Genomic DNA, 26,092 nt, shown 5'->3' on the forward strand with positions numbered 1-26,092 from the left:
GGAACCTCCTTAGGTGTGACAGAGGCTGCTTCAAGGAGCATCTCATATTCTGGCCACTTCGGGACACTTGTGTATCATGTGGTCATTCATTTATGTGAAACACAACATTTTAGCTACATGGCCCTTGCCTTGGTTATGACTAGAGATGAGTGAAGCATATTTCAAGCGAATTATTAACAAATTCATTAAACTTGTCGGCTGCGATGGCCTTGGTTCAAAGCAGTCAGTTCCTGATTTCTACCTCTGCCTTCTCAGTGGAGCACACTGATCAATCACCACCAATGTTGAGATAGCAGTTGCTGTCCAAAGCCATCACCAGGACAACAGTACTCCTTTAACCACCAGATGACACAGAAGCTAAACACCTAGATGGCTAAGCCTTTTGTCCTGGAGTCTCTCCTGTTCAAGTTAGTGGAGTCAAGGCCATTTAGGGACCTGATGGCTTGTGCAAAACCGAGATGAAGTGTACCAAGGGGCTATTTTTATTGCCAATAAGGCTATTTTATATATGCAAGCATACCTGCAGGAGAAGGTTGGCAACTCTTTGCGTCGCTCTGTCTCTCATCGGCCGCACCTAAACGTGGACGTATGGAGTTCAAGCTATGGCCAGGGGCCGTATATGTCTGTGACTGCCCACTGGATAAATGTCCTTCCGGGAGAGCTGTAGTGGTAACAACAAGCAATAGAGGTCACACTATCATCTCTTTTGAGATTTTGTGTTTAATATCTTAAGACCTCATCGTCTGCCTCCACCACCTTATCTGGTCATCAGGCCCCCCCCCCCCCCCGTGCCTTACCAACGCTGCCAAGCCCAGCACTGTCAGGCTGTCCTTCACCTGCACAGTCTGGATGTACGCAGCCACACTGGGCAGAAACGTCTTCGGACCATGGTGGACGACGTATCCAAGTGGCTGACACCTTGGCATTTGCAGACGGACAACCGCAGGAAAATAGTTTTGGCACTTAAACTACCCGGTGGAACTTATCCCTCCACGTGTTGGATCGGTGGTTTCTGATTTCCCTTTTCACACATTCTGGTAGCTTCACACAGAACTTCAATTTCCAGGGCAAGATTGGCAGATGATGTATGATGTCTGCTGATTTGCTGGTACCCTTAAAGGAAGCAACTTTGTTGGCCAGCCGCAACAACTACGATGTGCTTCATGTCACACAGCTTAAAGGACAAGTGCCATGAAAAACTTTTTCCCAGTAATTGAAGCACATTACAAAGTTATATAACTCCGTAATGTGCTTCAATCCCCTATCTGCCTCCCTTCCCTGTCTTTTCCCCCCTCCACCCCCCACCAGGAAGTGTCCTATCTCACACAGACCTAATGACTGCTGTCACTGTCACCAGGCAGCTCCTTCTTGTGAGGATGAGTCATCAGCAGGAGGGCTGCACTAGGTCATGTTACACCAGCCTCCCCCTCCCCAGTCCAAGTGATGGCTTGCAGTTGTTCAGCCAATGGGAGCTGAGCAAGCCTGTCACCTGACAAGGCAGGGGAGGGGGGAGGCTAGTGTAACAGGAGAAGGAGCTGAGAGAAGAGCTTGGTGACGGTGACGACAGTAATTAGGTCTGTGTGAGTCAGGACACTTCCTGGTGGGGGGTGGAGGGGGGAAAAGACAGGAAAGGGAGGCAGATAGGGGATTGAAGCACATTACAGAGTTATATAACTTTGTAATGTGCTTCAATTACTGGGAAAAAGTTTTTCATGGCACTTGTCCTTTAATTTCATGGAGACTGCACTGAGTAACAACATTGCCGAGGGGACTCGTAGCAGTGTGACCATCTATAATACCAATTTGAGCCTGGAGATAAATGAATTTGTGGTGGAGGAGGTATACAGCCAGGTGTTCCAAACACTAGCCTCTCTAGCCTGGAAAGACCAGAGTAGATTGAGGAATCTGTTCCAGATAAGGAGGAACCCAGCGCACCCTGGAGTTAGAGGACACTGGTGAGGAAAGGTGCTCAGTGAATCTTGTCCATATGGCCACGTACTTGCTGGAGTGTTCGAAATGCGACACGCGCATAAAGGACATGCATGCAAAGTCGAACTGCACCATGAGCTACTGTGCAGTCATTTGGTTTAGGCCTATCGGTAACAACACCAGCCTGCAACTCCAACAAGTCATGAGGACAAATCCCCATGACTATAGTTCACAAAGAGGACATTTCCCTTTTTAACCATAGCTGTGGGTTTCAACCAATCTTGTACTTTTTTTTTTTATTTTTTAAAGTGATTTGTTTTGTTTTTTTAAATTATGCAGACAATGCCACTTGAGGAATTTAATCAGTAAATAATGTCAAAATGACTGTACAGAAAATCACTTTACTATACCATGCTAATTGTTTAAGACTTCATAGGTTTCGTCATCTTAGTAATGTCAATATGAAACAAGATCACCATAGCAATGTACACAAAAGAAACATTAAGGACTAATAAGACAAATAAGGACTAATAAATAAGGCTTATTAAATAGTAATTTTTATTTTCTAATTGTAAGACCCTACAATGATTTGAAATATGACAAATATAAAACCACAGTATTGCCAGTATTCGGTTGTGCCATTGACCCTCTAGCAATGTGATATCCTGAAATTTCCCATTAAGCCACCAAATAATTAGGGGAAACTCACATGCTGCCAAAATGCTGTGTATTTAACCAGCCAATTTGTGCCCATAAAGTGTATTACCCTACCAGGTAAATGACCATTTCAGTCCACTGGTTGTGGTTTTTATTTCAAATTTATATACGGTGGAGATTATAGAATCTTGTCAGTTTTTGTTTTGGATTTTCACAACACCTTTCAGTTTTATACCTTTCAGTGTGACAAAGATAGAATATTATGCAAATCTGACAAAAAAAAACAAACATGTAAACTGCTGTGGATTTGTGTCAGAAAATATTGCAGTGTGTGGACCTACCATTATCTAGTGGAAGTATGTTGTGCTGACATCTAGTGGTCAGTGTAAAAGCTGCATTACTTGGTATCATGTTTATGTAGGTGGAATATTGTTTTCTGACAGACCAATATAATTTTAATACAGTATTCTGTTTTCAGAAAATATTACTCCTATTGAAATACGGCGCTGCATTTAGTGCCTATATAGCAAATATACAGAGTGCAGCCATTCTGAAAACACTAATGCAGGGCCAGTTTTGTTGTAGCTTCATAGGCCTGGTAAGTTTCTGTAATGATTCCATAAAGAGAAAACAATAGACATGGCAGCACATCCAAAATGGTTAACATTGATCATTACACTTTTTTTTTTATTTCTTTTTATTAAAGGTTTTCAATATAAAAAGACCGGACAAAATAATGAAAAGAAGTCAGCGGAAATGTATGTAGTAACAACCAACAGACTGCCAAGTGGCAGAAATACGGTTCCACACAGGGCAGTTTCTAGGTCATTTTAGCTACATGGCGAATGTGAAAAAAAGGCCCCCCCCCCCCCCCCCCCCAAAAAAAAAGGTTTGGATACATGTACATTTTTTAAACGTCCCTATTTCCAAATAATACAATTTAGCAAATAATACTCTGAAAGGCAGATAATGTGCCAATAAGATAAATTATAAATAAAATAAATACTGACACACAGGCTCCAAACAGGAATACAGGAGCACACAGGCTCCATACAGGAACAATACAGGAGCACTTAGGCTTCGAACAGCAGCAATACAGGAGCACTCAGGCTTCAAATAGTAGTAATTCAGGAGCACACAGGGGTCTATATACTACTTGGGGAGCGTACAGGGGTCTATATACTACTAGGGGAGTGACAGGGGGTCTATATACTACTGGGGGAGTAACAGGGGGGCTATATACTACCGGGGGAGTAACAGGGGGACTATATACTACTGGGGGAGCGCAAAGAGGTCTATATACTACTGGGGGAGTAACAGGGGGGCTATATACTACCGGGGGAGTAACAGGGGGACTATATACTACTGGGGGAGCGCACAGGGGTCTATATACTACTGGGGCGAGTAACAGGGGTCTATATACTACTGAGGGAGTAACGGGGCTATATACTACTGGGTGAGTAACAGGGGGTCTATATACTACTGGGAGAGTAACAGGGGGGCTATATACTACTTGAGAAGCGCAACACGTGTACTACTGATGTTCAGCTCAGACCTTTACCTGACAATAGACCCCAGTAAGTGGCTCCTCACTAAAAGTTGTTGAATACCCCTGCCATAGATTGTGAACTACAACTTCTAGCATACCCTGACAGCTATATACCTTCAGTAACTGCTGGGAGTTATAGATCTCCCTACAACATCCTTTTTTATTTTCATTTAATTGGGAGAACTACAACTCCCAGCAGTTCCTAAAGGTTTCTAGCTGCTAGGGCATGAAGGGAGTTGTAGTTCCCAATCTATGGGGTTGGGTGTTACATAGTTCTGGAAAATTCATTTACATGATTAAAAAATGTAACACCCAACCCCATAGATTGGGAACTGCAACTCCTAGCATGCCCTGCCAGCTATATACCTTCAGTAACTGCTGGGAGTTATAGTTCTCCCTACAAAATACATCTATTTTTATTTTGTTGGGAGAACTACCACTCCCAGCAGTTCCTGAAGGTTTATAAATGACAGTGTCAGGGCATGGAGGGAGGTGTAGTTCACAATTTTTCATTATAATCTATTTTTTTTAATTCTAGGGGCCCAGCTTCCACACATAAAGCTTACGTTACAGTTTTCTTCATTTATACTTATTTTTACTACCTGCTGCTGCTCCTGTGCAGCCTTTCTCTGCTCCTCACTACAGGCCAGGCGGGAATCTGCAAATGGCGGCCAAGAACAAGATCAGGGGCGGGGGCGGCGCTGGAGAGAAGAGGGGGGCCCTGGGAACGTGAGGGCGGCGTCTGAGTAGTAAGGGCAGCGCTAGGGATGTGAGCCGGGAACCGTGGAGGTGACGTAGGCACGTCACAGTGGGCAGGGGATGTAGCTAGGCATAGAGGGGACCGGCCCAGGAGGCCAGCAACTTCACCTCACAGCACCCTCCGCGGCACACCTGATCTCCGCAACCCCCCCCCCCCATTAGTGCTTTCGATCACATGTGCCGGGGGCGGCGCTGTGGCAATCAGGTGTCCCGGGAGGGGCGGATATCACATGTGCCGGGGGGCGGCGCTGCTGCATTCAGGTGTCCTGGGAGGGGCGGATATCACATGTGCCGGGGGGCGGCGCTGCGGCAACAGGTGTTCCGGGTTGTCGGCGATCACAAGTTCCTGAGGGCGACGCTGCGCCGATCAGGTGTCCCAGGAGGGGCGGTGATCAGATGTCAGTGCGGGTTACTGCGCCCTCCTCCCTGTCAGCGCCCCGGGCGGCCGCCCGGCGCGCACGGTGGTAGAAACGGCCCTGGTTCCACACACACAAAAAAGATATTGTTAACAATAAACAAATCCTTGTCAAGCTCCAGGAAGACAAAAACCAGGTATAAGGATTGCGAGCAAACATCCTTGCTCAGAAGGCTGCCTGAGAGAAAACAGACACAACAAGAAATATTTTGTGATGTATGATGGGGACAACAAGCTTGTGCAAAATAGGAAACCCAACTCAGACGTGAGAAAGTAAGGAGAGGGGGAAACGAAGAAAAAGCAAAAAGGAGTGGATATAGAAGAAAAAGGACAGAAAAGGGGAGATTATCTTGGACACCTGTCCCAGAACATATCCCAGGACTCCCAGACAGTGTTGGGCCCTATTCCACCGGACAATTATCGTTTGCATAAAGTTAACGATCTCGAACGACCGCTATTGCGAAAGAGCTGAAAACGTTCACTCATTTCCATGCAACGATAATCGTTACTTATGATCGCATTTGCAATCGTTTTTTCTTCGCTATTGCGTTCGTATCTACTGCGAATGACCGAAGGATGTCTTATTCAATGCAAACGATTTGTGAACGTTTTGCGAACGAGCAACGATAAAAATAGGTCCAGGTCTTATAAACCGATCAACGATTTCTAGTTCGGTCGTTAATCGCTAACTGCATTTCAACGGAACGATTATCGTTTAGATTCAAACGATTTAACGATAATCTGAACGATAATCGTCTGGTGGAATAGGGCCCTTAAACTTTTCAATTGTATTGTTCAGGGTAGCCGTGAGAGATTCCATGCTGCAGACATCCCTAATCCGTGTCAGTAAGTCTAGTGAAGATGGAGGAGAGGTGCTCTTCCAATGAAGAGAGATAAGGCACTTGGCAGCAGTGAGAATGTGGAGGAGCATTCTGGCAGTGCGACTCCCAATGGACTTAGGGGGGACATTAAGAAGGAAGTGTAGTGGGGTCATAGGAACCTGTATATCAAGGACATCTCATGATATTTCGGACCATCAACCAATATGGAGTAATTAAAGGGCATTCCCTAAATATGTGGAACAGTGTACCAGGGGCAGACTGGCACCTCCAACATATGTTAGGGTAGGCAGGGATCATACATTTTTTAGCACTATTAATATTAACATCAAGAGATAGTTACAACTTGATCAATGTGTATGAGACCACACACTGAATTACCGTTTCTGATTTGTGTGGGTTCCTAAACTTAATGGCGTGGGGAAGTTTCTGTAAGGGTGTCTTCACACGTATCGCTGTGAGTTTCTCGCACATAAATCCACAGTGGTACTGATTGTTATCAAGCCAATGTATGTATATTCTCACTGCGTGTTTGGTTTGATTTTTACATGCAAGTTTTGATTTTCATATGATTTTCACAGGTGAGTTCAACACTACAAAAAACGCAGCTACTTTCATGCGAGTTTGATGCGAGTTTTGTGCGAGAAATAAGCACCCTAAAGTGAAGAGAGAAGCAGACAAGTTTGCTAATGATTTCTATGCATCTTTCTTGACTGTCTCCCCTAAATTAGCTTCTCTGAAACTAGAGGTATACTGTGACTTTGTCAATTCTTTCAGCATGTTCTATTAAGACAATTTATATTGATAACCAATAATAGTGCACTTCCTGTTATATTGATATGTCTACTTTTATTATTGTGTCAAAAAAGTTGGTTTAATATTTAAGTAGAAAAAATACAGCATACACAATATTGCTCCTTATTCCATTGCCACCCTTCTTGCTCCTCAATACACTACACTAGAGGACTAGTGCAGTGTTTATAGTAGTGATCTCATGATCAATGCAAAAGCCTCCTTGTGGGACAAGAAAAAGTAAAAAAAATATAGGTGTTAAAATTAAATTTAATTAAAAAATTTCTCTTAATCCCCCAAAGTAAACAATACATTTTCCCTTTATTATCCCCTTTTCTAAATGAAACCTAAATACACATTAGGTATTGTCATGCTAAAGACCTGAACAATAATATTATTTTATTAAACACCATAGTGAATGTGGATAAAAACTAACAGTTAAAAAAAGCTAGGATTGCAGTATTTTTTTTTTCCACCTCCCAAAAAACTTTAAAAAAATAAAATAATAAATCATACATAAATGGTCCAATTTATTCCAGGGGAAGGGGTTAATGTCACCTTTTATTTCTATTGTGTGTGTATTTAAATGTCATGTTTACAATACTATAATAACACTCAACAGATGCCTGAATGAGAAAAATGTTCCATGGCAATTTTTTTTTTTTTTGTAGCTACTTTCACACGTCCCGTAGTTTTGTCCGTAAATTCCAGATCTGCAGGTCCCATTGAGTTCACTAGGGCGGTTTACACTCTCCGTAGTGTTACGGATCCACAAAAATGGCATTGACAAAAATTGACATGTTATAGTGCAGACCGTAATTGCGGCACAGATCATTCGATTAAAGTCTATGGGAGTGTCTGTAGTATTTGCTGATCCATAATTATTTATGAAAACGTCTGTAATCTGCAAAAAACTAAACATTTTAACCATTCCCACTTATATAACTTCACCTTCCCCTTTTTTGCGGGAGTATGGCTCCCGGCTGTACTTTATACTGTGGTCAATTGTAAATTGGAGTGCAGGCACACCCCAATGTGTTTGCATTCCAATTAAAATCAAAAGATGTTCACCTGGTCGATACTGCTGTATTGGCCGGGTGAACATGTAAGACATTGGTTGTGTCAAACAGCCAGTGTTCTCACACTGTGTGAACATGGCCTAAAGGTGCATTATGGATGATTTTTTTTTTTCAGATTGTGGAAGGAGATTGTGAATGTAGCCGAAGTGAATTTAAAAATGCCATGATCCTGCCAATGATCCTGTTTTTAGGCCATTTTTGTATATATACATTTTTAATGTATTTTCCTAGCAATTTTCATGTCATTTAATGAGAATTCCATACGTACTGCTTTTTAAAAAACAGAATGAAAATAAAAAACCTCAAATCCTGCTCTTTTCCTAGAAAAACACTGTGAAACCACTCTTGTAGACATACCAGGGTAGAGACTGTTTATAGTCATCCTTGTTATGTTAATGTATGGCAACATTTGGTTACAAAGAGGACACTTGCAGGGCTTTTATCACAGATCAAATGAAAACAACATAGAGATTGGTAAACATCTTAATTACAGCATCTTTTCGCTGTCACAATAGTACAATAGAGTTTAGAGTAAAAAACACAGCCCTCTTCATACAAAGATGAGTCCTAATGACGATTGAATGTATCTAATCTAGTCTTTACAAGCTTTATTTGGATGTATTCATTATACACAAAGTGGCAAGGTTAGATTGTCTTGTCTAGGGCCTATATAAGTACATGCATATACAGTGTTTCTCCAAAAATAAGAGTGTCTTATATAAATTTTTGCTCCCAATGATGCGCTATGCTTTACTATCAGGGGATGTCTTATTTTTCCATGAAGAATTCCCACTTATTGTTAAACAAAAAATGTAAACTTTTATTATATACCGTATAGTTGTTGTCATCACAAACCAGCATAACCAGATATAACCCTGGTGGAGGCGGGGGTCTTACGTTCGGGAGATGCCTTAATTTCAGGGGGATGCCCTATTTTAAGCTATTCTGTACATCCTCCACTATGCCTTATTTTTGAAGGATGTCTTATTTTCGGGGGAAACAGGGTATGTAACATATTAAATAGACTACCTAATTCTCAATGACAAATGCATTTACATGTTTCTGATATGTATGATATCTTTGAATAGTTTTAGGGCTTCTTAACCGAAGGCCCATTACTTTACACTTTAAAGGAGTTGGCCACTTTATAGTAAAATTGTTCAGTGTACAGTATTAGTACGTGTACTCACTGTATATACTAACAGCAGCTCCCTGTGTACCTCATAGAGCTAATATCAGACTCCCCTCCTCCAGGCTGGGCTGCTCTGCTCTGTGGTGTTCCTGTCCATTTAATGGCCAACATGAAGGAGCATGTGACCCGCCCCCCCCTGTGTCCACCACTGAGTCTGTATATGCCTATGGAGGACACAGGGGGCGGGGCCTGGTCACATGCTCCTCCATGTTGGCCATTTTATGGACAGAGACAAAACAGACCAGGGCAGCCCAGCCTAGAGGAGGAGGGGAGCCTGATATTAGCTCTATGAGGTACACAGGGAGCTGCTGTCAGTATATACAGCGAGTACAGTTACTAATACTGTAGACTGACCTATTTTACTGTAAAGTGGCCAACCCCTTTAACCACTTTCTGTGGCTTATGTGACAAGGGCTGTGATTTAGAGGGAAATAAGTAGGACCATACTGGAAGGGGATATGGCTTAGAATGTGCTAAAATGTAAGCATACATTTTTAAGTGATTTTTTTTTTTTTTTTTTTAATTTTCCATTTTACTATCTTTGTAAAATAATCCTAAAAGTTTGCAGATTTTATTTTGCCCCAGGCTTAAAGCTAAATTAGAACTTCTTGTTCTGTACATATAATTTACCAGCAATGCCTATTTTATCAGACAGGAGTACAGTGAAATATGACACCAGTATATACTATGGAATGAAGCCACAAAGCATGCTCACAAATGTGTTTCATATAAAGAATTGAGTTTGGAGATGTTCACTGCATTTAAGGGCTGTATTACATGGCCCAAACCTGCACTGTAAGTCGAACTGCTAGATTGATGCTTGCTTACTGAGCCTATTAAACGGGATGAAAATGGTGTGGGGGGGCTGAGCAGACATCATTGGTGCCGCTGCAGCCCTTGCTGCAACCAGTTGTCCTATTACATGGGGAGATTCGTGGTCTGTGGCCGATCACTGTGTCTGGGGTGATATCTGCCTGATTTGGCAGATAATCCCTTTGTGTAATAGGGCCCTAAGTGTACTGAGAATTGCCATTTTGTGATCACACCAAATTAGAGATGAGCAAACCTGGAGCATGCTCGAGTCCATCCGAACCCGAACTTTCGGCAACCCGAACCCGGTTCGCTCATCTCTACACCAAATATTATTGATTAGCACTTCTATTTTTTAAAAGTATTCTTACTTTGTAGCAATTTTCCATACCTGCCTAAATTTTTTTAATGTTTTAATTTTTTTTATGTTTTTATTTTTATAGCGCACACAGATTCCGCAGTGCTTCACCTATCTGTATGTTTTTGGGTGTGGGAGGAAACCGGAGTACCCGGAGGAAACCCACGTAAACATGGAGAGAACATACAAACTCTTTGCAGATGTTTCCCTTGGTGGGATTTGAACCCAGGACTCCAGCGCTGCAAGGTTACAGTGCTAACCACTGAGCCGCCGTGTTGGTATTTTTTGGACAAATTTTTATACAGTACTGTATATAAATAATTATCTATGTGTTGTAAGGGATTAGCTATTCATCCTCCTTTTCCTGACCATATTATAATTGTTAAACATCTGGCTTCTGAAAACCCATCCCCCTTAACTCTGATTGTAGTATGAAGCCAAGAAGACTAAAGGTGCCTTTACACAGAGATTTATCTGATAGATTTTTGAAGCCAAAGCCAGGAACAGACTGTAAGCAGGGAACAGGTCATAAAAGAAAGACTGATTTCTCTGCTTTTCAAATCCATTCCTGGCTTTTGCTTCAAAAATCTGTCAGATAAATCTCTATGTAAAGGCACCCTTAAAGGACAACTCCGGCCAAAAGTATTTTTTAATATCAAATTCTCTGAAATTCGGTGACGTCACAAACCAGGGTGTAATTCCAATGGAGTGTCCAGCAGGGGGCGCACTATATATAGAAGTCAATGAGTACCATTGACTTCTATATATAGTGCGCCCCCTGCTGGACACTCTATGGAATCAATTGATGTGTATGTAAATGTAATATACAGAATGTTTTTGATTGAATACATTTATGGAGCAAAGTGTCCTTGCTCCCCAAAGTATTCCATAAATGTATTCAATCAGTACATTTGGAGGGCACCGAGCAGGGAGGGAGGGAGAGAGGTGCCTGTGCATCTACCTCCCCCCCCCCCCCTTCCTACTCGGTGCTGGACATATATACACAGTACTACTACTCCCATCATCTTCTCAGTATGAGCAGATAATGGGAGAGTAGTATCAGGGCCATCACTAAACAGACCGCCCACCCCCCTCCTCGCCGCCGGCACTGCAACCACCACATATGCACTGTACTACTACTCCCATCATCTGCTCAAAGGATGAGCAGATGATGGGGGAGTAGTACCTGCGCTATCCCCTTTACATCTCTGCCGCCCACGCCGCACAGCTGCTCATCACAGGGGCTTCATTATGCCCCCTCCTCCGCTCACCCTCCTCCTCCCAGCTTCCAATTTCTAATGGTGCTTTTAGACGGAACGATTATCGTTTGAATTTGCACGATAACGATCGGATTCGAATGATAATCGTACGTGTAAACACTGCGAATGATCAAGCGACGAGCGATAAATCGTTCATTTTGATCTTTCAACATGTTCTATAATTGTCGTTCGCAAAAAAAAGCGTAAAACAATTTTTCCGTACGATGTATCGTTTCGTCTAAACGCTGATCATTATAAAAAACACATCATTCATTCAAAATCGTTAATCGTGCGATCGGGCGAATTATCACTCCGTCTAAAAGGACCATAACAATCCCGCCACTCACTGCTGCTACCTCTCTCTGCTCCCATAGAAGCTGGGAGGAGAAGGGGGATGAAATAATGAATGATGAATAATAAAGCCCTTGTGATGAGCAGTTGTGCGGCGCGGGCGGCGATGTGATGAGGATAGCACAGGTACTACTCCCCCATCATCTGCTCATACTAGGAGCAGATGATTGGAGAAGTAGTACAGTGCATATGTGGTGGTTGCGGGGAGGGGGTGGACGGTCTGTTTATGGCCCTGATACTACTCTCCCATCTGCTCATACTATGAGCAGATGATGGGAGTAGTAGTACTGTGTATATATGTCCAGCACTAGGCAGGGAGGGGGGAGGTAGATGCACAGGCACCTTTCTCCCTCCCTGCTTGGTGCCCTCCAAATGTACTAATTGAATACATTTCTGGTATACTTTGGGGAGCAAGGACACTTGCTCCCCAAAGTATTCCATAAATGTATTCAATCAAAAACATACTGTATATTACATTTTGAATTCCATGAATTGATTCCATAGAGTGTCCAGCAGGGGGCGCACTATCTATAGAAGTCAATGGTACTCATTGACTTCTATATATAGTGCGCCCCCTGCTGGACACTCCTTTGGAATTACACCCTGGTTCGTGACGTCACTGAATTTCAGAGAATTTGAAGATTCGATAATCTACTAAATTAAAGGAAATAGCCCTAAATGGGCATTTCCCATAATTAATGTACATTAGAATTTTGTCTAACTTTCCATAAGTAATAACATATTTAAAAATACTTTTGGCCACACTTCTCCTTTAAAGTGACACTCACCCCCTTTTTGCATTCTGACTTCTCTACACAGGTGTAATGGGTAAATTTAGCGGTTTTTATACCTTATTTTATATGATACGTCATGGTGCTTGTTCAAGTAAAATGTGATCTTTTATTAACTGCAGATTGTGCTAAGTGGGCGGGGCCTCACACCCACAACGTTGGCACGCCCTTTCGTGATGTCAAAGGCACATAGGCCCTGCCCCCTCAAGACCCATTGGTATGGGCTGACCTAGGGGGGTGGGGCCTAGACCACCCACAAATTATATTTCAAAAAGTTTATAAATTTTATTGAATATGATTATTACACAAAAAACTAGACACATTTAAAAACACTTAAAAAATGAAATGTGCAAAGAAGCAGACATAAGCTGACTTCCACACTGGAGAGCTACCTTAAAAGTGTTGAGGGATCCACAATCATGCATACCAAATAATATCATAAAATATTCTTAGAAAATTGTTGTTGGTTCATATCACTATATCCTACTCCAGTGCCAATGCAAATAATGTGATTACCAATAATTCATGCAATTATAAATATGAAAATAGATATACACAAATAATATTAAAGTGCTAGTGCCTATTGTGCAAAGTCATGACAAAAATATAACACCGCCTAAATAAAGAAAACCAAATAACTGGCTGTTCACTACCAAGAAAAGAAATGAGACACCAAACACCAAATCAATAATACGTGATGAAAACAAAATAGTCACAAATAATACCCAGGCTCCCTGTGAGCTACTCCAGATCAAAACCCTACGCGTATCGTCACTTCTGTACGGTGTCTTCGTCAGGGGCCTTGGCACTGGAGTAGGATATAGGGATATGAACTAACATCAATTTTCTAAGAATATTTCATGAGATTATTTTGTATGCATAATTGTGAATCCCTCAACACTTTTAAGGTAGCTCTTCAGTGTGGAAATCAACTTACGTCTGCTTCTTTGTACATTTCACCCGTTTGGGTGTTTTTTAAGTGTTTTTAAATGTGTGTCTAGTAGAGATGAGCGAACTGGGTTCGGGTTCGAGTCCATCCGAACCCGAACGTTCGGCATTTGATTAGCTGGGGCTGCTGAACTTGGATAAAGCTCTACGGTTGTCTGGAAAACATGGATACAGCCAATGACTATATCCATGATTTCCACATAGCCTTAGGGCTTTATCCAACTTCAGCAGCCACCGCAAATCAAATGCCGAAAGTTCGGGTTTGGATGGACTCGAGCATGCTCCAGGTTCACTTATCTCTAGTGTCTAGTTTTTTGTAGAGTATAGTAATCATGTTCAATAAAATTTGTATACTTCTTTGAAATATAATTTGTGAGTGCGCCTATTAGTCTGTTTTCTGTTTTGCGTGGTTGATCGTTGGTCAAAACAGCTGGCGGCATCTCATAGAAATATTATTAAGGTAAGCTCCCTGTTTACATAATATAAATGGGCCTAGACCTTTAGGCCAGCCTGTTCCAATGGTTGGCAAGGGGGTGGGGCCTATGACGTCATGGGGGCAAAGTCAACGGTGGCACTGTGGGCGGCCTAAGTGGCGCTTTTGCCACTTAGCACAATCTGCAGTTGATAAAAGATCACTTTTTATTTTAACAAGCACCATGACGTATGATATAAAATAAGGTATGAAAACTGCTAAATTTACTTTTTACACCTGTGTAAGTCAGAATGCAAAAAGGGGGTGACAGTGTCTATTTAAGGGCAGATTTAATAAACCATGTTCAAAGGAACAATGGGGGACGTTGCAGTTACCAACCAATAAGATTATTTTATTTCCTTAAATAAAGCCTCTGGAAAACTAAAGAAGCAATCTGATTGGTTGCTATTGGTAACTGTTTCACTTTGTTTCTTTACACAAGGTTTGATAAGTAATAAGTACTTCCCTCTCTTACCTAGGCCTCATGTCTGAACCGTGTTTCATTGTTTCAGTTTACAGCAATGCTACAAGGCTATTTCAGTAGCAGACTTTCAAAAGTGTGAGCATATTTTTCATCTGTTTTTATTCATGTCAGTCTAGATACAGAGGGGACTCAAAAAACATATGGTTTACCCACAGCAACAGCAAGGAAAGCTCTGCTTTCATATTGTAAGGAGCTCTAGTAAAATGAAAGCTGAGCTGTGATCGATGAATTGATTGAAAAAAATATATTTTTGCTTTTTGCCACAATTTTTATATACTCTCAAATCAGTTTTCTGCAAGTCTATAGGATTCAGGAAAATGTTTCTCAGACATAGGTGATTTCTCCTTTTTTTTCCCACATTTAGATTCAGTTAAGCATGACCATTAAACAATTCTGTTGGCGTAGGGCCTGTTCACATTACATTACAGGGCCCACAAAATCTTGCCCAAACAATCAGTAAGGTGCCACACTATGGCAGTCACTAAATTAAGGTCTGTGGTTTTAGAGTTTTTAGTTTGTAGCTGGAATGACAACTTGTTTAAGGATCATATCCAGAGTGGTGGTCAGTGGTCATGTCCTACTCTAATGGTCCATTGTTATAAGGGGTGTACCCCAAAGTTCAGTACTTGCCCCCTTATGTTTAACTTATTTATTAATAAATAAGAGGATGGGCTTAACAGCGCTTTTTCTATCTTTACATATGACACCAAGCTTTGTAGTACAGTATAATCAATGGAAGATGTGTAGATGTTACAGGCTCACTGAGTGTTTGGGCATCTACTTTTCAAATGGGATTCAATGTGGATAAGCGTCAAGTTATGCATCTATCTGCTAAAGACTTGCAGGCCTTATAATTCCTAATAGGAGTTAAACTGGGAGAGTCAATGGGAGAGAAGGACTTGGATGTACTCATAGATTATAGACTACAGAACAGCATGCAATGTCAATCAGCTGATTTTAAGTCCAGCAGGATATTGTCATGTATCAAAACAGGCATAACAATACAACCACTTTATAAATCATTGGTGCAACTTCATCTGGAGTGTGTTGTTCAGTTCTGGGCACTGGTTCATAGAAAAGATGCCCTGGGACTAGAAAAGTTTTAGTTTTTTTCATATTACCCTATTAGAAAACATTATACTTACCTCTCTATGCTCCTGCGGTGTCCTCTTGTGGTGTGTTCGATGTTCCCTGCTGACTGCAGCCCTGTCACTTCCGAGACAAACGTGGTTCCTAGTTAAACCGCCTTTAAAAAAACATTCTCTCCACCTGGAGAATAAAAAGGTTCAGTCTCTGGAGGCGACAAGCAGTGTTTACCATGAGAACTGTGAATCTGTGGAACAGCCTACCCTAGGAGCTGGTTACAGCAACAACAGTGGAAGGCTTCAAAACGGGCTTATGTAGAAATATAGAATTTATCCATCGCCCTTCACTTGGTTGAACTTGATGGACTTGCCTTTTTTTGAACTGCACTATGTAACAGCTGACAGATTAAGGGTAGCTTCACACACACTGTATCGCAGTGGATTTTATGCTGCAGATCCGCAGCCGATTTGATCTAAATAACTGAACATAGCATCAAATCTGCTGCAGATCTTGTACATGTGAATGCACCCTTAGGCTGGGTTCACACTACGTATATTTCAGTCAGTATTGTGGTCCTCGTATTGCAACCAAAACCAAGTGGATTAAAAACACAGAAAGGATCTGTTCACACAATGTTGAAATTAAGTGGATGGCCGCCATTTAACAGTAAATAACGGCCATTATTTCAATATAACAGCCGTTGTTTTAAAATAACAGCAATTTCAACATTGTGTGAACAGATCCTTTCTGTGTTTTTAATCCACTCCTGGTTTTGGTTGCAATATGAGGACCACAGTACTGACTGAAATATAAGTAGTGTGAACCCAGCCTAAAGGGGTATTTTTTTATCATCTAAACTGCAAGTAAAATTGTTTAGTTTAGCTTTTTGCCCCCTTTCTCTCCCTGTATAGTTGATAGACTGTTGCCTAGGTGTTCAAGCACTGTTCTCCACGGAGAGCAGTATACAGTTTTCCCTTCTCCTATGTCTTTCTCTGGGGTTACACATGTGTCACATGTGTATGCACAGGGATGCAAAGCTGATTCAGCTCAACACTGCTGTATGATGTCCTCACCCCCCACTCAGTAGCCACGCTAACACTCCTGCCAAGAGGAAGGAGGAGTCTGTTTCCTCCGAAAAGGTCCGCGGGGAGGACGTGCCTAGACGTCCGAATGTTGAGTTCACATCAGCTGTGAGCCAGATACTTTTTGTAAATGCTACATCTATGAATTTAATAAATGAACTTAAAAGTCAAGACTACTAAGTGAGTATATTGTGCTCTGCATGTACAGTGCACGGCGGGTTCAGTAACCTGAAGATGACAGCAGATTGGTGAGAGCCTTAAAATCTTTTTTCCTTCACATTCTTTGTTGTATAATACTGCTGCCAAACCAGGGAGTATGAAGGGAAAAAGTGATGCCGAGCTGAAAGTTCGGCACCAGAGAATACCCTTTTAACTAAAGAATTATCACATAATGGTAAACATCTGTAAAAAATAGTAACAACTAGTAGTTTTGAACATAGAAATACATATCATGTGATTGACTTCAAAAGAGTTGTTTTAACCTAACAGTATATTTTATTCATTCGGTTATTTATTTATTTGTTTTCTTTTTGAAAATAGGCCTATTCTGTTGAAAGAAATTATAGATTGACCTAGAAGTATAAAATAGCCATTGTAATGGAAACACATGCTCTGGATAACGGTCACAGTTTTAATCAAAATGACTTTGAAGATAAAAAGAACAAAACACATCAATCTAGAATAAGGGGACCACATATTAAGTTTTTTGTTGTTGCAGAAAATCAATAATTCAGGATGACTTTTTCTTTGAAGAATCGTGTGTGCATTGTAACCTTCTGCTCCATTTTATTCTCATTAAATACACAACACACACAAAAGAACTCTCTCTTACACCCTGGACTTATAAAGCTGGTTTATAGGCTGAAATGCTAACCCCCAATTTGAGCAATGTTCTAACATTTTCATGAGATCCATTTAAAAATTACTCTGATTATTGCTCTGATTTCCAAATGTTACACCAGATTTTCCTAGCCACAAACAATAAATCTGAGACAGAGACTTGTTTAAATAAAATCTGTGTGCATTAAAAATATTAAAGACATTAAAACATATGCCTCGTTAATGCAGGTTGCAAAATAATCAGAACCCATGATATGATTACACTCCTCTCCATCTTCAACACTGAGCTGTCAGCAGTTTGGGGTATTCAAAACTGCTGACAGACTCCCTGTGAATGTAAAAATCCTATTCATTGCCTTGGGGAGCCTGGAGCTATTACTCTGTGCTGTCTGTACTAGCACCTGCCTAACATAGAGATTCAGAGAAATGCTCTCAAACAGATAACCTGCTAAGTGTAATGTTCTGTAAAGCCATAAACTACATAAACTGGTATCCCCTTTCCTGCTTTCCCACCCACAGAAGCATACATATGATGCACCCTCCCTCCTAACTTCAAGTTGTTCTTGGTCTCTCACAGCAGTGTACATTGCTTTTCTCATTAAAACTGTCAGGGAGGAGGTGAATGAACAAAACAACATGCACTTACCTCCCTGGCTCCAGTGCTGGGGTCTGCTCCCAGTCCTTGGCCGCTTTTAGGCCTGAGTGGGATCTGGGATGTGATGTGCCAGGCCGGCTCAATCGGCAGCAGAGGTGGGACAGCCGTAGTGGCGTCCCACCTCTGCTGCTTACTGGCTGAGCGGGTTTGGAATGTCACGTCCCAAGTCCCCTCTTTAGACCAGGAAGCAGCCATAGTGGTGGCCCACCTCAACCACTGACTGGCTGAGTGGGCCTGACTAATCACATTCCAGGTCCCACTCAAACCTAAAAGCGCCAAGGAATCACAGCGGACCCCAAGCACTGGAGACAGGAAGGTAAATGTATGTTTTATTCACCCAATTTTGAAGGGGCTAACAGCAAATTGGCACAGATTCTGCTTCCAAATCAGTGCAGACCAAAGCCATGTGAACATAACATACATTTAGAAAGCATACACAAGGAAATCTTGAACACCTCATGTCTAAATGTGCCCATACACCTTAGATGCTTAGCCAATTACTAGCTGAGATGGGAATGTGCCACAGTGATTGCCAGTAGTGAGTGGCCAATCACTTCAGAGACAGCTTTAGAAGCTTCAGTGTGGGCTTTCGTAAGTGGGGTTGTGGTGGACAGTCCGGGTTGGCTATATAGGCTGTTATGAGCTCGGGCCGTCCCAGAGAAGCCCTATGCCCAATGTAGCCTTTGTACTCTGTGGTGAAGTGATACTCGTACTCACGTTTAGGCTAAGTCTGACCAACTTCTGCCCCCTGGTATCGTAGAACCTGTCCCAGGTAGGTAGCATGAGCCCTAGTCGTTTGTTATCTGGGTGTAGCTAGGTGTCTGAGATTTCCCAGTTACCTGCACTGCGCAGTAGGATATGTAGACCTTTTTATATGGTAGCTTTGTCCTACTGGGATTAGCTCCTCTATCTTCAGAAGTCTGTCCTGCACTTTTTCGACACATTCATGGCATGGGCTAGGGTATTCCTTGATGGCTGCTCTCCCCTACTTTTGTTTAGCACTGCATAGTTAAAGTAACTGCTTGCATAAGGAAAATCTCTGTCAGAGCTAGTCTGTCACACATCTAACCACTAACTCCTCCCACACAGAGCTAACTCCTCTTACAGGGTGAGTGCGTGTAATAGAGGACAGACAGGATAGGATAAAGAGAAAGAGCACCTGTGATAGGTCAGCATAGAAACACATGAAAACTTAGCCCATAACCTTCCTTTAGCTGTGCATAGGTAATACATACACATACATAAGAAATACTGACATCTAGTGGAAAAACTGAATACTATATCCACCACTTAATCTGACTGCGAACTTTAGGACAGGTGCATAAGAGACCGGTAGTAGTGGGACACCACAGGAGAAAGACAGTAGATCTTTGGGGAGTGTGGACAGGTAAGGATAATGTTTGTTTGTTTTTTTCTACACAGTCATCAGCTGTCACTATTACATGCAGTTATTTATTTATAAAATGCCCTTGATTTCAGAGCGCTATAAAAGCGATAGGGGTTAACAAACTGGAACATTACAAGATCAAAACACATTATATGAATGTAAATGGCAGACGGTACATGGGGAAGGTGGATCCTGCCCATGAGTGCTTACAATCCATAAGGTACAGGGAGAGAAACAAAAGGTCAAAGTGTGATACAGAGTTGTTTATAGGTTATAGTCTAGTTTAAAGAGATGGGTTTTCAGGTTACTTTTAAAGGTCTTGATGGTGGATAAAAGTCGGATTTGTCGGGGTAGTGAGTTCCAGAGTATGGAGGAGACTCGGGCAAAATCTTGGTGGTGTTTGTGTGAGGCATGAACAAGGGGGAACGCAAAAGGAGGTCATTGGTGGATTGGAGGTTGCGTAAGGGATATCAGGTCAGAGATATACAGAGTGGATAGGTTGTGGATGGCCTTGTGGTCAACAATTTAAAATCAATATGTTTGGCAATGGGGAGCCAGTAAAGGGACTGGCAGAGTGAGGGAAGAGGTGAATTAGTTAGGCTAATTAGTAAGGGAGCAAAGGTGTTAAGGCCCTATTCCATGTAACAATTATCGTTCATAAACTCGCTCCAACGACTGCTCGTTAACGATAATCGCTTCGTAGAATTGGTGTAAACGAGCGAACTACAAAGGCGAAATCGTTATATTGTTCAAAATTGTTTTTCAGCATGACGAAAAAAAATTGTTGGTCTTTGAAAGATAATTCGCTAATCGGTACGTAAAATTAGAAATCTTTCAGTCGTAAAAAGATAAAAAAAAAGTAGATGTGTCGTATGGTCATGATCACACCGGCGAACGTTTTAAACGACCATGTAACGACCGCAAAATAATCTTTACACTACATATATCATTCATGTTCCCACGTGTGTTATGTGTTATCGTTCGCTAAAAAAAATAGGTAACGAGCGGTCGTTGAAGCAAGTTTATGAACGATAATCGTTCCGTGGAATAGGGCCTTTAGATGGAAGGCCAGAGAGGAGGAGGATGTTACAGTAGTCCAAGTGAAAGATAATAAGACCATGTACCAGCAGTTTTGTTGAGTCGAGGTTGAGAAAAGAGTGGATTCGGGAAATGTTTTTGAGGTGGGGGGGGGGGTGCAGGAGGTGGTCAAGGTCTGAATGTACAGTTTAAAAGAAAAGGGTAGAGTAAAAGGTGACCCTGAGGCAGTGGACTTGGGGCACAGAGTGCAGCCACATCGCGAGCCAGGCCTAAACTGTTTTATCATTTATTCTTGTGCTCTCCTTTTGTAAGAACTGTAGTATTCTGTGTAGTAAGATAAGTGGGAGTGGCATGGACAGGTAAGGCTAGGTTCACACTGTGCAAAAAACGGATGAAAAACGAATGAAAAAAAGGATGCATTTGTGTCCATCCGTTTTGATCCGTTTTTCCATTGACTTCCTTTGTAAAAAAAAAAAAAAAAAACGGATCTTTTTTTTTTTTGATGGACACAAAAGTAGTGTCAGCTACGTTTTTGTGTTGGTCAAAAAAAACGTTTTGATCTGTTTGTTTTACAATGGAAGTCAATGGAAACAACGGATGCACACTAATGCATCAGTTTTTTCCATCCGTTTTTTGCAAAAAACGGATTGCAAAAACGCAGTGTGAACCTAGCCTAACATTGGTACACGGTGCAGTGTTGTGTTATACTGTGCACCCAGGCCTTGAAGTTCGGACAGGTAACACAGTTTTGCTTCAGGTTTGCATTTAATAAATTAGCAACGGTGAAGCTATTTTATTTTTAACTTTATTCCTCAAGTATGAACGACTTTCTGTTTCCTTTACAATATGGTCCGAGTTTGCATTTCTTGGCAAACAACTCTTCTCTGATCAAGTGCCTCATTCGCATGTGTACAGAAATAATGCCTGTATTCTCCAGGAGAAATTTAGCTGGATGGGAAAAAAGCATTAGAAAAGGGACCTTTTTCAAGCAGCCAAGGCCAGAAGGGCACTGACCGAGATGACCTCTGAGAAAGTGAGTATGAATTTTTCAACTCTTAAATGTCTAGCTAAACACAGCAGCTTTAGTCCAATAGCAATCACTACATATGTCTGCAGAGATGTTATGGTCGGCCATGTTAGATCAGGCCTAGGCATTTGATAACTTACATATTAGTAAAAGGAGTGTTATTAACAAAACTTCCAAATGTTAGCAAAGCTAGTGTATACCTATGTGGACACTATTTGGAAGCCAGAACACAGTAAAACACTTGCAGCCAACAAGGTAGAGAATATTTCTAACTTTTACTGCCATTGTTGTGTGGAAAAGGTTAAGCAAGTATGTATACTAGAATCTCAGTTAGAAGAAGAAACACAGTGTACAATTGAAAGGAAATTTGTAATAATCAATAATCTCTGATCAAGAGATACTGTTCTGACATGGACAAAGAAATTCTTAGGTTGTATACTGAAATTAACCATTTTAAAAGTAGGGTTATTGCGAACTTGCAACTAATCATCACAGAAGTGTCTCTGCCTAGTGCACAAGGCATGCCCTTGCCCATGAAACAAGTTTGTCTTTCAGGAATGGCACAGGGGGACACAGGAGCAAGTTCTCCTATGCCCAATATGGATGATAGATCTGTGACTCTAGGTTCTGATGCTAGGACACAGGTGTAACACATGTTACAATACTCTCCAACACCCTTGGAGAATAGACATAACAACCGCTCACACAGGGAGAAATTGAATTGGGAACTGGAAAGCGGATGGGAGACTGTAAGATCCACTTCCAGTCTGCCAAAAAACCAAGATAGAACACAGGTGTTTAATCCTAACCATGATGGCATGGAGAGGATAAATTTCCTGTTAAAAATTTGTAAAGAAACCCCAAAGTATGATCCCAATGTGGATCTATTTACTACATACCATATCTTTGAAGGCCACTGCAAAAAAAAAATCACATATAAAGAAATACCAAAGTATTATCCCAATGCTGATCCATTTACTGCATGGGATAATTGAATGCCACTGCAAAAAAATTTCTGTGCCTCCAGAAAATCGTTCAAGCTATGGTTGCCTACACACTTCCAACCAGAGATATGAGACAACTGGGGGAAAGGATCCCAAAAATGGCAAATTTCCTGATAAGGAAAAACGCCTTTCAATACTTATGAAACAAGCAACTTGCCATTGGGATGTTACTCTAGATATCAACGGATCAAACCCACCATACATGATGAGCCTTTTTCTCTCTGTGGCAGGTTTGAAGCCATGTACAGGAAAGTTACAAAAGATCAAGGTACAACAGTTCCACGGGGCATGGTTTGCATGTTTGTGGAACGATTCCCATATCTTAAAACTGCAATTCGGTTAAGTGCAGCTAAAGAACCACTGCTTGCTGATGCAGCAATGATTATTGAGCAGTACAAGCAAGAGCAGTACAGGCAAGATCTTCTGCACAATAAAAAATCCATAAAAGTTAAGGATTGAAGAATGTCAGTTTTAAATCACATGATGAACGTAGTCACCATCCAAAGCCAACCCTAATCTTTAACATTGGAAAAGGCAGGAAACATACGTTGTTTCCTGTGTTTACAATATGGACACATGAAAAGAAATTGTCCACAAGGAGTCCACAAGACTCGTCCCACCCGAGAAGCAAATGGCAATAATAATGGCAATTTCAGGATTTAACTTAACTATGCCAAACAGGCTGGGTAACAGGCAGAGAGAACTCTGGGACATTGGCAACTGCGGGCACTAAAACGTGTGGCGATTTTGTAAATGCCCCTGACAAATCAGAAGATGCAACAACAGGTGCAGAACCTCACAAGTCTACATATAGGGTCCTACAAGAGAAAACACAGGTGGCAGTATGTACCACTTGGCTACCTACTGGGACTCTGGTACATCTTGATTGAAAGTTAGTGATCCCTAAAATCTGGCTACAGTATGCCTCATCATACTGCATACCTCTGGGAGAACATATGTCGAAGCCAAAATAAAAGATCAACCCTCAAAGATTCTGCTTGACTGCTGAAATTTCTGCTGAAATTTCTATCACCAATTTCTATCAGCCCTCAATGTGTGGTGATTGGATTTAATCACCAACCTGGGGGATAGATGATGGATGGATCATTGACCTGGCAAACTGCATTGTGTGGAGGGGTCCTAGACAGTCAAAGGTCTGTGTCATGCAATGCCAGAATATGAGTTCCCCCACCCGCAATCGAAAATTGGCTGTTGGCTGTAACATAAATGGCCAGAGGTCTCACAGAATGTATCCCTTGAACCAACTGTGTATGAGCATCCCGATTTGTGGGCCCCAAGCAAGAATGAATGTGGGAGAATAACTTGCATTCAGGTATACATCCAAGTGCCAGACTCATTACCTCAATGACAGTACCGCTTCCCAGCTGAAGCAATGCAGTCAATCCTGGACACAATGCGGGATCTGGAAGAAAGGGATGTGGTCATGGAGTGTAATTCAAAGTCCAATAATACACTTTTGCCTGTTAAAAAGAAGGGCACGCCTATTACATGTAACTATTTATCTACATGTCCTGAATAAATACACCCCCATGTCTGCACCTGTAGTTGACCATACTCCTGACATCATGGCAAGAATAAGTGGCAAAAGTCACGTATTCTCAATCATTCATATTGCCAATGGCTTCTTTTCAGAAGCCATTCTTCCATGGGGTTCCACAGCTGCCCTACATATTTTCACCAGGCATTAGCGGCTATACTGAATGTGTTCTCACGGCCAGAGTGTCTGCTGTAATATGTAGATGACCTGCTCCTTCACACAGACCATGGAAGAGCACTTGGTTCTGTTGAGTGAACTGCTAGGACAGGGTGCAAATTGACCCCTAATGAGGCACACTTGTAAAAAGGGTTTATATTAATATATTAATATTCTGATTAAATATTAATATTCATAATGTTAAAGCGACTCTGTACCCACAGTCTAACCCCCCCCCCCCAAACCGCTTGTACCTTCACATAGCTGCTTTTAATCCAAGATCTGTCCTGGGGTCTGTTCGGCAGCCAATGAAGTTTTTGTCCTGAAAAACAACTTTTAAACTTGCAGCCCCGTGCCCAACAGCCGGGGCTTAGATTGTGTATGCATTAGCCTAGCACAACCTCTGTCCCCTCTCCCCGCCCTCTTCATCATTAGGAATGCTACAGGCAGATTGTCTACTATTCCTCACCTGTGTCAGCACGGCACATGGGCTGGATCGTTAAGGCACCTGTGCAATGTTCAGACAGGAGAAAATGTTCTAGGAGCATTCCTAATGATAAAGAGGGCGGGGAGGAGGGATGGAGAGGTTGTGCCAGCCTAATGCATACACTATCTAAGCCACGGTTGTTGAGTATAGCACTGGCAGTTTAAAAGTTGTTTTTTTAGGACAATAACTGCATCATCTGCCGAACGGACTACAGGACAGATCTTGGATTAAAACCCCTAATCCCTCTTTATATCCTCCCCTCCTTTGTTCACACTAAATATTCTACAATCCACAGTGAGAATGACTATGATCTACATGGCACAATACAATGTAAATACAATCATCATAGATTTCAGTTCATTAACACAACATACACACATCACCTGACTCCTGGGAATACAACACATAAACCCCTGCTACCCAGCATACATACACAGATGCAATCTTATCCCTGGACTCTGATACTCAGCTATGCGCGGCTTGCTAAAAGACAACGATCAGCCAATGATTGGCTGACCGTTGTCTTTATTACATGGAGCAATATCTGAACTGGCCTGATTCAGCAGATAATCACTCCATGTAGTAGGACCTTAATTGTGGCTGGTTATCTCCAGTGTCCTATAGTAGCTGATGCACATATGAGGAATTGACATATGCAGGATGCCATCCTTTTCTGATTGATTTCCTTGCCCTTCCTATATATAATATATATATATTTTAATACATCATATTTTTTATGCCTTGAGCAAGGGCTCCTCATTTTTGTAATGTTTGCCTCTAAACTAAGGTAAGCTCATCTTTTTTTCCATTAAACTTTTATTTACAAAATCAATATGTGGAACAACGCAAAAACACATTCTACAATAAAACAATTGATGACTAACGTATATAAAAGTGAATATAGCTACCTACCCTATCCTCCATGAGAAGGAAAAAGAAAAAAAAAAGGAACCTTACTTATAAAATTTCTAAGTGCATTAAAAAAACCTTCTCAAAAATATGGTTTTGGGACTTATCTCCCAATAATGCAAGTTGTAGTGTTTTCGGGAGAGCGGCTCCCACCTTATCCTCTGTTCTTGAAAATACTT

Source organism: Dendropsophus ebraccatus, chromosome 1 (assembly GCF_027789765.1).
Source record: "Dendropsophus ebraccatus isolate aDenEbr1 chromosome 1, aDenEbr1.pat, whole genome shotgun sequence".
NCBI classification, from domain to species: domain Eukaryota; kingdom Metazoa; phylum Chordata; class Amphibia; order Anura; family Hylidae; genus Dendropsophus; species Dendropsophus ebraccatus.